Source organism: Hevea brasiliensis, chromosome 10, assembly GCF_030052815.1.
Source record: "Hevea brasiliensis isolate MT/VB/25A 57/8 chromosome 10, ASM3005281v1, whole genome shotgun sequence".
Lineage (NCBI taxonomy): Eukaryota > Viridiplantae > Streptophyta > Magnoliopsida > Malpighiales > Euphorbiaceae > Hevea > Hevea brasiliensis.
Window position 1 is genome coordinate 1,168,362 of NC_079502.1, and position 14,698 is coordinate 1,183,059.

Genomic DNA, 14,698 nt, shown 5'->3' on the forward strand with positions numbered 1-14,698 from the left:
TTACCAAAGCGTATAACTTCCTTCTAAGGAGAGATTTTTAAGAATACCTTATCACCAGTATTGTACTCAATATCTCTTCTTTTCAAATATGTATAACTCTTTTGCTTACCTTGTACAACCTTTAATCTACTTCTAATCATCTGGATCTTATCAGTAGTGTGCCATACCATTTCTGGGCCTTCTAGCTTCTTTTCTCCAACTTCAGTCCAACATACTGGCGTCCTATATCTTCTACCATACAATGCCTCATACGGAGCCATGCTAATACTAGCATGATAGCTATTATTATTAGCAAACTTCATCAAATATGCATACTTCTCCCAACTTCCCTTAAACTCCATTACACAAGCCCTAAGCATGTCTTTCAAAGTCTGAATAATTCGTTCTGATTGATCGTCTGTTTGTGGATGGAAGTACTAAACTTCACTTTAGTTCCTAAAGCATTCTGTAAACTAGGCCAAAATCGAGATGTAAACCTTAGATCTCTGTCTGAAATAATGGAAACTGGAGTACCATGGAGTCTCATAATTTCATTAACATAAATCTCTGCTAACTTATCCAAAGAAGAATCCATCTTGACAGGCAAAAAGTGTCATGATTTGGTCAATATATCAATTATTACCCAAACTGCATCATACCCATGTGGAGTACGAGGTAATCCAAAAACAAAATCCATTGTGATATGCTCCCACTTCCATTCTAGAATAGGAAGTGGCAGTAACTTTCCCGCTGGATACTAATGCTCTGCCTTAACCTGTTGGCATGCCATTTGAGACAAATTCTGCTATTTTCTTCTTTATACCTGGCCACTAATAATTTTCTCTAAGATCCCGATACATTTTAATGCCACTCGGATGCATAGAATAGGCAAAACAGTGAGCTTATTCCATAATCTCCCTTCTTAAGTTTTCTACATTAGGTACAGATAACCTGCCACCAAACATTAAAGTCCCATCTTCACTAAGTGAAAGATCTGTACAAGTGTCATTTCTCACCTCATTGATGATCTTGTTCAAGTGCTCATCTTGGCTTTGAGCTTCTCTAACCCTTTCCACTAATACTGGCCTAACCTTGAGAGTTGCTAATAATGCCCCTGAATTATCCATTGCTAACTTTGCTCTTAGAGATCGAAAATCTAACAATAAAGGAAGTCTAACTACTTTAACATATGCTAAATTACCAAGGGACTTTCGACTAAGGGCATCAGCTACCACATTAGCCTTGCCTGGATGATATTCAATGGTATAATCATAGTCCTTAAGTAATTCAATCCATCTTCTCTGCCTCAAATTCAATTTTTTCTGTGTAAAGAGATACTTCAGGCTCTTATGATTTGTATAAATCTAGCAAGTCTCATAATAAAGGTAATGCCTCCATGTTTTTAAAGCAAAAACCACTGCAGCTAATTCTAGGTCATGGGTAGGATAATTCAATTAATGTGGTCTAAGTTGTTTGGAAGCATAAGCTATCACCTTCCCATGTTGCATCAGAACACAACCTAACCCTTTGCGGGAAGCATCACTATACACAATAAATCGGCCTACTGCCGACGATAGAATAAGAACTGGAGTTGAATTTAAACATGCATTAAGCTTTTCAAAACTCTCTTGGCATTCTTTTGTCCATTCAAACTTTACATTTTTTCTAAGCAGTTTAGTCAATGGTGCTGGAATGATGGAGAAATCTTGGATAAAATGTCGGTAGTACCCTACAAGCCCAAGAAACTCCTAACCTCTGTAACATTTGTTGGAGGATCCCATTTGACTACTGCTTCAATCTTCTTAGGATCAATAAGTACTCCCTCTACTGAAATAACATGTCCCAAGAAGACAACTCTGTCAAGCCAAAACTCACACTTACTTAACTTGGCATACAATTGCTTACTTCTTAATATTTGTAATACAATTTGTAATTGTTCCTTGTGTTCTTCCTTATTCTGTGAATACACCAGAATATCATAAATAAACACGATGATAAAGCTATCCAAGTAGAGTTTGAACACTCTGTTCATGAGGTCCATAAAAACAGTTGATGCATTGGTTAACCTGAAAGGCATAACAAGAAACTCATAATGCCCATAACAGGTTCTAAAAGTTGCCTTAGATACATTGGACTCCTTGATCTTCAATTAATGATACCCAGATCACAAATCAATCTTGGAAAACACTTTAGCACCTTGGAGTTGGTCAAAGAGATCATCAATGTGAGGCAAAGGATACTTATTTCGCACAGTGACTCAATTTAGCTGCCTATAATTGATGCACAACCTCAAAGTACCATCTTTTTTCTTCACAAATAAAATAAGAGCTCCCCAAGGTGATACACTAGGCCTTATAAGTCCTTATCAAGCAATTTTTGCAATTGTACTTTTAATTCTCTCAGTTCTGCTGGAGCCATCCTATATGGTGCCATTGAGATGGGAGCTATACTAGGATTTAAATTAATGGAGAACTCAATCTCCCTATCAGGAGGTAATTTAGAAAGTTCATCAGGGAAAACTTCAGGAAACTCACACACAACTGGAATGTCCTCCAACTTAGGCACTTTTAAGGTAGTATCAAATACATGTGCTAGGTACACTTGACATCCCTTCCTAAGAATCTTCCTGGCAGTCATAGCAGAAATCACAGAAGAAGGAAGAGAACATCTTTCTCCATAGAACATAAACTTAGACTCCCCAGGATAATAAAAAACTATAGATTTCTCAAAGTAATCAACTGTGGCATAATGGCAGGATAACCAATCCATGCCCAGGATAGCATCAAAAAATTGAAGATTTAAAGGGATTAGATTTGCTAACAACTTATGATCACCCACCTTAATCACACAGTCATTATACATATGCTCACAAACAATAGAATTCCCAACTAGAGTACCTACAACTAGTCCACAATCTAATAATTTTAACTCTTCATTAGCATGCATAGAAAGTGATTGTGACACAAAAGAATGAGTGGACCTAGGGTCTATAAGAATGCGTGCATCTCTACCAAATATGGTAAACATACCGGTCACAACTTCTAGAGATGCTCGTGCTCCTGTTGTGTCATGGTAAAAGCTCTAACTTGAGTGCAGGGTCTACCAGGCTATGTTACAGGTCTAGACTAGGCAGTTGAAGTAGCCCCATTGGCCCTACTCATGCAAGATCCAGCATTTGATATAGATCTACCTCGTGGGGGTGTTGTACCAATCTGCATACTCCTAGGTGCTATTGAACCTTCCCCAGAAACACTGCCTTTGGCCATAAGTAAGGGACAATTTCTTTTAAGGTGTCCTGGAGCATCACACTCAAAACATCCTTTATCAAGCTTTCTACATTCCCCTTCGTGTTGCTTTACACAAGTAGCATAATATGGAAATGATCTCTTCTTTTGATTTAACCCAAAACTGTCTCCTTATACTTGTCTCTATTTTTGAGCCCCAAAAGAACCACCTATTGGCTGTACCACTGATCTCTGACTAGCCTAGGGTCTAGCAATTGATGCATACATTTTGCATAGTCATTTAGGTCTAATTTTATAGCCATTTTATTCTATTATTAGTTATCTTTAGCTAATTTCATTAGTAAATTAGTTAGTTTTTTATAATTGTCGATTTTGGATTAATTTGTAATTTTTACTTTGTTTTGTAGGAAAAATGGTGTTTTTGAAGGACTGAAGAGAATTTTGCCATTGAGGAGTGTCTTCTACAGCCAAAGATGTCAAAAACAAGTTTTCAAGCTGAAATATGCATTGACCAAATTGTGCATAACTTGCCGCATAAGCTATGAGATCTGCATAAGGAGAAAGATCACTGTTCCAGAACCAGCCGAAATGTGCATAAGGAGACAGCATAACTTATGCACATTCTCGCCTCCCTTATGCACCTTCACGGAATTGTGCATAACCTATGCACCAAGTCATGCAGTTTCGCATAAGTGACTCAGAACCAGCCGAAAACTGCATAAGGGACTGCATAACTTATGCAGTCCACTTATGCAGTCCCATAAAGAGTTCATTAATGAGCTGGTAGAAGATTCCCTCAATCAATTCCTCCTAGAACATACTATTTTAGGGCTCCATGTCAGAAAAATGCTATAAATAGTCCCATTTTCCCATTTTAGAGGGGGACAAGGAGCAAAGAAGAAGAGGAGAAGAGAGGCAGAATTTGAGGAGTCACTTTCACCTTCCACACCATTCTCAACCAAGATTTGCAGATTTCTTTCTTCCCTTAAATTTTTCTACATTTCTAGTGTTTAATTTCTTACTTCTTAGCTTAGATTAAAGTTTTATTTCCATTTAAACTCATCATATCTTGTAAGCATTATGGATAGTGAGTAGTTTACTTTTGATTCTGGAGTAAGGGTTGTAATATTTGAGATATTTTGTGGATTTTGATTGGGTAATCCATATTTTGTGGTCTTAATGAGTTTTATTCATTTCTTGTATGCTTAATGACATGCTTAGTGTAGGATCCCATTAAGTGATGTTCTTAATCCATGGTTGAAGCATCGAAAGGAGAAGACCTTGTGATAGATAATCAAGAAATTGGACTTAATTAACTTAGACCTAGAAATAGGCTAAGGATTAAGAGGATTCACAGATTAATTAAAGAACTTAATGGGTCTTAATTAATTCTAACTCCACGAAAGTAGGATTAGTTTGATTAAGGCACTCTTTGTCTCACTCGAAAGGGAATTCAAAGGATTTAAGAATTAATCTCCTTAAAACCCATAAGTTTCATAAAATTGGATAACCGATTTAAATCCCAAAATAGCTCGAATATGAAATCCCGAACTCCGGAATCGCCTTTTTATCATTGTTAATTTTCAATTGAATTTAATTGATTGCCATTTTCAATATTGCCATATTTGAACTTGCTTATTTCAATTTGATGCAATTTTAGTTTAATGCAATACATTGTTAAATAGAATATTGATTTTGCACATATAGATTTTACGCTCCATTACTCATCAATTCACTTCTTTAATTTCATAGATACTTCGATTTAGTCAACTTTTATATCAAAAATTCAATCATTAACACGACTCCTTGTGGGATCGATATTTTTCTATACTACTTGTACGACCCGTGCACTTGCGGTAGGGACGCATCAAGTTTTTGGCGCCGTTGCCGGGGAGTTGTTTGTTTAAGATTGAATTCTTGATTATTTTAGTTGATTATAGTTTTATTTTTGTTATCTTTTCATTTTTGTGTTTGTTTGTTCTTTTTCAGGTACTTTTAATCTTTTATGAGAAGAGCTAGAAGCTCAAGTGACACAACCTTACTGTTCAATCCTGAAATTGAGAAATTTTGTAAAGCCAACAAGAAAGAGACCAGAAAAAGGAAGGAAGCTTTGAGAGAGATTGAAATTGAAGCAGACATGGCTGATGAAAGAATTAGAATTGGTGTTGGTAATGCTGGAAATGGTCAAAACAATGAAAATGAAGCCCACGGAGAAGAAGTTGTTAATGTAAACGTGCCTAGGGTAAGTATGATGGATCATGCTTTTCCACGTTTTGATGATTTGAGAGAGAGCATAGCAAGACCAAGAATTGATGCAAATAGTTACAAGATGGATTTTGGAGTTCTTCAAATGATTCAAAATTCTCAATTTGGAGGACATCCTTCTGAAAATCCACACACACACCTGAAGAAGTTTGCTATGATTTGCGACATGCAAAAACAACCTAGAGTGTCTGATGATGCAGCAAGATTGAAGCTATTCCCATTCTCTTTGAAAGATAGAGCATTGGATTGGCTTGATTCTTTACCTCACAACTCCATTACAAATTGGGAGCAACTCACTGATGCATTTCTTGCACAATATTTTCCACCTGGAAAAACTCAAGAGTTGAGGAATCAAATGACAGCTTTCAGACCAAGAGAAGATGAAACTCTCTATGAGTCATGGATGAGATGGAAGGAATTAGAGAGATTATGCCCACATCATGCCATTCCAAAATGGATGATAAATCAGAATTTCTACACAAATGTCACTCCTGCAATCAGAGGAATTATTGATGCTCAAACAGGAGGAGAATTTATTATAAAGCATGAAGATGAAGCTTATGAGCTATTGGAGAAAATTGCAAAGAATACTCATCTTTGGAGTAGTCCAAGAGGACCAGCTCCAACTCAGAAAAGGCAAGCTGCTGGAATGTATGATCTTGATCCATTCAACATGATTAATGCAAAATTTGATGCACTTACAAATGTCCTTGCTAAGAAGATGGAAGATTTGAGTATGTTGGTTAGTTCATCATCATCAGCTGGAAGTTCACAACAAGTGGCTTATGCAGAGGAAACTACCAGCTGTGGAGTAGACTATGGAGAACAAGCAGCATATGTTGGTAATTATGGAAACAAACAAATGGGGAATTCTTATTCTCAAACTTACAATCCAAATTGGAGGAATCATCCTAACTTTTCATGGGGAAATCAGCAAAATCAAGTTCAAAATCAGAATTTTCAACCACAACAATGAGTCAAGTTCCATATCGCAAAAAGGCAACCACCGCCTAATTTTCAGGAAAAATATGAACCCTCCACCAAAACAAAGAAGAACGAAATTCCACCATCAAGCTTTATTGCAACAGATACTTGCTAACCAAAATAAGCATGATGAGGAGATGAGAGAGGTGAAAGCAAGGCTAGAACAGATGCAAACACACAACAGAATGCTGGAAAACCAGATTGCACAACAAGCATCCTCCTCAAGTGCTAAGTCTTTTGGAAAGCTTCCAAGTCAACCAGAAAATCCAAGAGAGCAGTGTCAAGCTATTACTTTAAGAAGTGGAAAAGTTATAAATGATGAGAAGAGTGAAAACAGTGAGAAGAGAGAAAATGAGAAAAATACTGATGAGAGTGAAAAACAAGAGAGTGCAGAAAATTGTAAAGAGAAAATTGAAGAGAAGGAAGAGAAATATATACCTCCTGAACCCTACAAGCCACAGCTTCCCTTTCCACAAAGATTTCACAAAGCCAAGCTTGATAGGCAATTTGGGAAGTTCTTAGAGGTTTTGAAGAAACTTTACATAAATGTGCCTTTTGTTGATGCTCTTTCACAAATGCCCTCTTATGCAAAATTCTTGAAAGAAATTCTCTCAAACAAGAGGAAACTTGAAGATGATGAAACTGTAGCTTTGACAGAAGAATGTAGTGCTATCCTCCAAAGGAAACTTCCTCCAAAGCTCAAGGATCTAGGGAGTTTTTCAATTCCATGCCACATTGGAGAGTCTTGTTCTACAAAAGCCTTATGTGATTTAGGGGCTAGTGTTAGCCTTATGCCCCTTTCCATCTATGAGAAGCTCAACATGGGAGATCTAAAGCCAACCCACATTTCTCTTCAGTTATCTGAAAGATCAATCAAGTATACTGAATGGATTTTGGAGAATGTGCCTCTGAAGGTTGGGAAGTTCTACATACCGTTGACTTTGTCATCTTGGACATGGAGGAAGATTTTAATATTCCAATTATCTTGGGAAGACCCTTTCTAGCTACAAATAGAGCATTGATTGATGTTAAGGGAGAAAAATTAACTCTTAGGGTTGGTGAAGAGCAATTGGTTTTCAATATTAATAACACTATGAAAAAGCATCATTCTGAAGCTGATACTTGCTTGAGAGTTGATATCATTGATGAGCTGGTTGAAGAACACTTCAGAAAGAAATATCCAGAAGATCCACTTGAAAAATTTTTGGTTCATGGAGGAGGCATAGACTATGACAACCCTCATGTAGCTGCATATGCTCAACACTTAGAGGGAAGTCCACCATTCATTTCTGCTCCAGTTTTTCAACTCACACAAAAGGAAAAAGTCGAATCTAAGCAACCATCATTCAAGGAAGAAGATGCACCTAAGGTAGAACTTAAGCAACTTCCTTCTCAGCTCAGGTATGAATTTCTTGGCACCAATAACACTTATCCAGTAATTGTAAATGCAAATTTCAGTACATTAGAGGCTGATAAGTTGTTAAGAGTGTTGAGACAATTTAGGAAAGTCTTAGGATACACCATAGATGACATTAAGGGAATAAGCCCACACTTTTGTATGCATAGAATCATTTTGAAAGAAAATTGTAAGCCATATATTGAACATCAGAGGAGGTTGAACCCAAATATGAAAGAAGTTGTTAAAAAGGAAATTTTGAAGTTGCTTGATGCAGGGATCATTTACCCTATCTCAGATAGTACTTGGGTGAGCCCAAGACATGTTGTCCTAAAAGGGTGGAATGACAATTGTCAAAAATGAAAATAATGAATTAATTCCCACCGTAATGTGCTGACTAGTTGGCGAATGTGCATAGATTACAAAAAATTAAATGTTGCCACTAGAAAAGATCATTTTTCACTTACCATCATTGATCAGATGTTGGAAAGACTAGCTCGGCATTCTAACTTTTGCTATTTAGATGGATATTCGTGTTTTTTCAAATCCCTATCCATCCAAATGATCAAGAAAAAACCACTTTTACTTGTCCATATGGAACCTTTGCTTATAGAAGGATGCCATTTGGGTTATGTAATGCACCAGCCACTTTTCAAAGGTGCATGATGGCAATCTTCTCAGATTTCATTGAAGACATAATGGAGGTTTTTATGGACGATTTCTCTGTTTATGGATCTTCATTTGATATATGCTTGGCTAACCTTTCTAAAATTTTGCAGCGATGTGCAGATACTGACCTTGTGTTAAACTGGGAAAAGTGTCATTTCATAGTTCAGGAAGGGATAGTGCTTGGACATTTGGTGTCTAACAGAGGAATAGAGGTTGATAAAGCCAAAGTTGAAGTGATAGAGAAGATGGCTCCTCCTACCAATGTCAAGGGAATTCGAAGTTTCCTAGGACACGCCGGGTTCTACAGACGCTTTATCAAGGATTTTTCTAAAATAGCTAAACCTTTGTCTAATTTGTTAAGTAATGACACACCATTTGTATTTGACCAAGAGTGTTTGGATGCCTTTTGCAGGTTGAAGCAAGCTCTTATCACTGCACCAATCATGCAACCACCTGATTGGAGCCTACCTTTTGAAATTATGTGTGATGCTAGCAATTATGCAATTGGGGCTGTTCTTGGTCAAAGAAAGGACAAAAAGGCTTATGCTATTTATTATGCTAGTAGAACACTGGATGAGGCTCAAACAAATTATGCAACAACTGAAAAGGAATTTTTGGCAATTGTCTTTGCATTGGAAAAGTTCAGACCTTACATTATTGACTCAAAGGTGGTTATATTTTCAGATCATGCAGCCATCAGGTATTTGCTCCGTAAAAAGGAGGCCAAACCTAGGCTCATTAGGTGGATTCTGATGCTACAAGAGTTTGATTTGGAGATTAGAGATAAGAAAGGAGCTGAAAATGTAGTTGCTGATAATCTTAGTAGGTTAAAATTGGATGGTGAAGAATTGGATGAAATCCCTATTGATGAGTTTTTCTTGGATGAACAACTTTTCTTTCTTGTTGCTAAACTACCTTGGTATGCAGACTTTGTGAATTATCTATCTTGTGGAGTTTTACCTCTAGGAATGACATGGCAACAAAAGAAAAAGTTTTTGCATGAGGTGAAGTTTTATAGATGGGATGACCCTTTACTCTTTAGGAGATGTTGTGATGGTCTGATTAGAAGATGTATTCCTGAAGAGGAGGTACAGAGTATTATGCATCATTGCCATGCTTCTGATTATGGAGGTCATTTTGGAATCTCTAAGACAGCTAGTAAAATTTTGCAAGCTGGTTTCTTTTGGCCAAATCTTTTTAAGGATGTGAGGAAATTTGTGTTGAATTGTGATAAATGTCAAAGGAGTGGAAATTTGTCAAAAAGAGATCAAATGCCCCTAAATAATATTCTTGAAGTGGAATTATTTGATGTTTGGGGAATAGATTTTATGGGGCCATTCCCTCCTTCATATGGTAATAGATACATCTTAGTTGGGGTTGACTATGTGTCAAAGTGGGTGGAAGCTATTGCAACTCCAACTAATGATGCTAGAGTGGTAGTGAAATTTTTGAAGAAATTTGTCTTGAGCAGATTTGGAGCTCCTAGGGCTATAATTAGTGATGGGGGTTCCCATTTTTGTAATAAGCAATTTGAGAGCTTAATGAGGAAGTATGGTGTAGTGCACAAGATAGCTACCCCATACCATCCTCAAACTTCAGGACAAGTTGAAATTTCTAACAGAGAGCTCAAGCATATTTTGGAGAAAACAGTGAATAATTCTCGGAAAGATTGGTCTACCAAACTAGATGATGCTTTATGGGCATATAGGACTGCCTACAAAACCCCTATAGGAACTACTCCCTTTAGGTTGGTGTATGGTAAGTCTTGTCATTTACCTGTGGAGCTAGAACATAGAGCATATTGGGCCATTCAGACCTTGAATTTTGATCTTAAGCAAGCTGGTGAGAAAAAGTTGTTACAACTTAATGAGCTTGAGGAATTGAGGATGGATGCTTATGAAAGTGCCCGTATTTACAAAGAAAGAACTAAAGTTTGGCATGATAAGCATCTGAGAAAAAAAGAATTCAAAGAAGGTGATTTAGTTTTGTTGTTCAACTCAAGATCAAAATTGTTCCCTGGAAAACTCAAGTCAAGGTGGACTGGTCCATATAGAATTTCTAAGGTTTTCCCTTATGGAGCAATTGAAATTTGGAGTGAAAAATCTGGGAATTTTAAGGTCAATGGGCATAGATTGAAACATTACATAACTGGAGACCCAATAAAGGGAGCAAGCTGTTATAAGCTCTCCAATCCCTCACCTCTTTTCAGTGAAATTCATGAAGAGTCCAGCTAAGGACTATAAATTAGCCCTCTTGGGAGGCATCCCAAGTCCTTTTATTTTGCTTTTGCTAATTTACTTTCATTTTCATTGATTTTGTTTTATCTTAAATCTCCCCAAATTCAATTTTTGACATTGTTAAATCTTGTCCCTTGTAGATGTAATTCAATGAAGAAAGGCTGGTAAACTGATGGGGAAGTGATTCTTAACTTGAAAATTTTTTCCTTCAAAATTTCCCAAGAACTGATTTTTTTTTTTAACTGCGGGAGCCGCAACTGGTTTTCTGCAGAGGAAGAAAAAAATTCTGCAGCAAAGAGGGTGTTTGCAGCAGATGGCTTGTGTTTTTGGTGAGGTTGGGTGTGTGACTTTTAAGTATATGTGTTTTTAATGCTAATATGGTGGTAAGTTGGTTATTTTTGTAGTTTTGAGATTACTTGGGTTGTGGAATTCAAGGTGGACAATATTGCATCTTCTTGGCAAAACTTGGAGAGTTCATTTCTCATTTGTGGTTAGATGCAACTTTATGCAGATTTTATGGAGTTTTATGTGCTAAATGTTGATTTGCAGAATTTGAGTCAAAATGGCATAGTTCTCAAAGGTCTTTTATGCAGGATCCATTTTTACATGCTCGTGTGATGCATTTTTGATGAACTTTGTATATATTGATGTGTTTTGGTGAAAATTCTCATGGTTTATGCTTCATGGAATTATATTTCTTCATTCTAGGGTATTTTTCACACTTGCAATTCATGTTCCATTGCAAACTTAATCTTGTTGAATTGTGCATAAGCAACTGCATAGCTTATGCAATCCTGCATAACCACAATTCTTGCCATTTTTCACCTTTATTGCAAGTGCATAAGGAGAGTGCATAGCTTATGCAACTCTGCATAGCCTAATTTTGTCAAATTTCACATCTTTAGAAACTTGCATAAGCAGAGTGCATGACCTATGCACATTTGCATAACTTCAAATCCTTCATTTTCTCTCTCTGCCGAAGAGTGCATAAGCAATGTGCATAGCTTATGCACTTCTGCATAACCAAAAATCCAAAACTCCAATTCTGCCGAAGAGTGCATAAGCAGAGTGCATAGCTTATGCACTTCTGCATGACCAGAAACCCAGAAAAACCAAACTTGCCGAGGGGTGCATAAGGAAGGTGCATAGCCTATGCACTTCTGTATGACCAGAAATCAGAAAATTCCAAAAGTTGCCGAGACCTGCATAAGCAATGTGCATAGCTTATGCACTTCTGCATAACCAAAGATTCTGAATTTCAAAACCCACCGAAGAGTGCATAAGCAGAGTGCATAGCTTATGCACATCTGCATGACCACCAACCAAAATTCAAAAAAATTGCCGAACAGTGCATGAGCAGAGTGCATAACCTATGCACTTCTGCATGACCCGATTTTCTGAAAAACCACTTCTGCCGAGAGATGCATAAGGGGAGTGCATAACTTATGCACTCCCGCATGACTTCGCTCCTCAAAATTTCAAGGGTCACCGAAACTTGCATAAGGAAGGTGCATGACTTATGCACAACTGCATGACCACCAACCCAAGATTTCAATACCTGCCGAAACATGCATAAGGACAGTGCATGACTTATGCACTTGTGCATAAGCCATTTCTCTGAAGTTTAAATCATTCTGAAACATGTATAAAAGAGTGCACAGGTTATGCATAAATCATTTTCCCCTTATGCAGTCTCTTACAAACCCGATTCAAATTCATTTTCGGCAAACAAAAATCCCCACCTCCACTTCCCGCCTCTTCACCCCACGACCGTCCTTCAACCTCCATTCCTTCCGGCATTCTCACCGTCTCTATCCCGTTTTCTCCACTAGCACTTTCATCACGTAAACCCTAAATTTCCCCCTACATTTTCATTTCCCCCTTATCTCTTCCATCTTCTCCATCGGCAATGGAGTCCCCTCCCCATTCCCGTCCACCTTCTCCTCTCGAAGTCTCTCCATTGTCATCGATACCCCCTAATCCCAATTCTCCTCCACAAGCGACACCCCCACCACCTCCCCCAACCACATACAAACGCAAAATCCGGTCAAAATCTGTGCGACCCATGTCCTCTGCCCCTCCTCTGTCCAAACGCAAAGACCCACCCACCCCATTGTCGGAACCACCTCCCAAAAAGCCAAAAGCTCCAGCCTCTACACCCTCTTCCAGCAAAAAGACAATTTCGGCAACCTCATTTGTATCAAAGCTACCCTGGCCTCTCCCTGATACGATTCAAAAAGCAGCTTTTAAGCGACTTAAGGATAGGAAGGTACAACCCACTAGGTATATATCTGCTGATGCTTTACAATCTCTTGGTTTATTTGACAATGTAGTTGCATATCTTGATGGTATGGGTTGGACAGAATTTGTGCATAAGTAAGAGATAGTTTATCCAATTCTAGTTTTGGAGTTTATTTCTTCATTCTCTGCTACCGTCAACTTGCATGATGTCGACCATAAACCAATTATGAAATTTAGATGCTTGGGGCAAAATAGAGAGCTTTCATTGGACCAATTTCATAGCATTTTTGGTTTTGCTATTGATGGGTTATTTAGAGTACCACATACTGGAGTAGAGGTAGCCAACAAGGGCATTTGGAATGCTGCCCAATTTTGGAGAATCATAACAAACCAACCTCAAACTTTCTCTGCTGGAAGATAAAAAACATCCCAAATACTTGACCCTGCACTTAGGTTTATTCATAGGCTAATGGCTAGCACCATATTGGGCAGAGGGACTAGTTCTGGTGCTGTAGGAAAATCTGAACTCTTTATGTTATGGTGTGCATTTCACAAAGTTAAGGTTTCTCCCGGTTATTTCTTTTGTGAGCATGTGCTGCATATTGCCACCAAATCCATAGGTGACATTGTTTTGGGTGGGCTTATCACTGTCATAGCCAAGCATTTTGGTTTTAATCCTGCAGAGCACTCAATACCAAAGACTTGAGGACACTTCATATTTTGATCTGCACACTTAACCAAAAGCAGGTTCAATTTGTCATATTTTGATACCGCCTACTGCAGCTCGAGCCCCTTGCACAACCAGAAACCCAAGCTTTCCCATCCGTCCCACAGCACCCTACTACACCTACCCCACCCCCTCAGCCTGCTCAGGACATTCCAGCTACCTCTGCTCAGCCCATACCTCCTACAGCTGAACCTTCCTCATCCACAGCACCTCCTGCATTCAACACTAAAGCCTTATTCACCTATCTTGAAAGGCTTAGTGATGATATATTCTTTGTGGATAGGAAGCTTGACACTGGTCTTGATACACTCAAGGATCGTCATGATCAACTATTTGACCTTGTCATGGAAACCAGGGACAAACAGAAAGAACTGAAGGAGATGGTGAAGCAACTCATGATCTTTTTGGGCATGCCACCCCCACCTCCATCACCTCCTCCAGCACCATCATTTCGACAGCCGGCAGCAGCCACCAGCCCCTTAGCAACATCCTTGGACAAGGGCAAGACAATAGAACTAGATTAGTGTTTGTTTTACTTTTGTTCCAACTTGTAGGACTTTTCCTTTGTAAATATGTTCAAACATTTATAGTTTGTTTTGGATTATGTTTGTTAGTTCTGAATTAGTTTGTTTTAAATTATGTTTTTCTTGAAGTTTTATTGGATAGCTATTACATTAGTCTTCTTTGATTTTTATTGCACTTATTGCCCTTTTGTACATATTTGCCCATACTCTGTATATATTTCAATACTTTTACTGCTGGTTGTACATTTCCCCTTGCCAATTCCCATGCAGCAGCTTTTGTATACACTGCACAGCTATGAATTTCCTCATGCAGAACTTTTGCATAGCCTGTGCAACTCTTTCTGCTACTTCTGCAGAACTGCACAGGTTGTATTCCCCTTATGCAACTGTCCTGCATAGCCTATGCAACATATATTGCCTCTTATGCAGCA

The 14,698-nt window shown here is 38.1% G+C and overlaps 1 non-coding gene across 1 annotated transcript; it reads right to left on the reverse strand.

Annotated features, from left to right (window-relative positions):
• Positions 1 to 5,828: 5,828 nt before the first annotated feature.
• On the reverse strand, positions 5,829 to 5,936 carry LOC131169978 (small nucleolar RNA R71). Its single transcript, XR_009140922.1, has one exon. It is a non-coding gene; the product is annotated as a small nucleolar RNA R71 (small nucleolar RNA).
• Between the last annotated feature and the right edge of the window lie 8,762 nt (positions 5,937 to 14,698).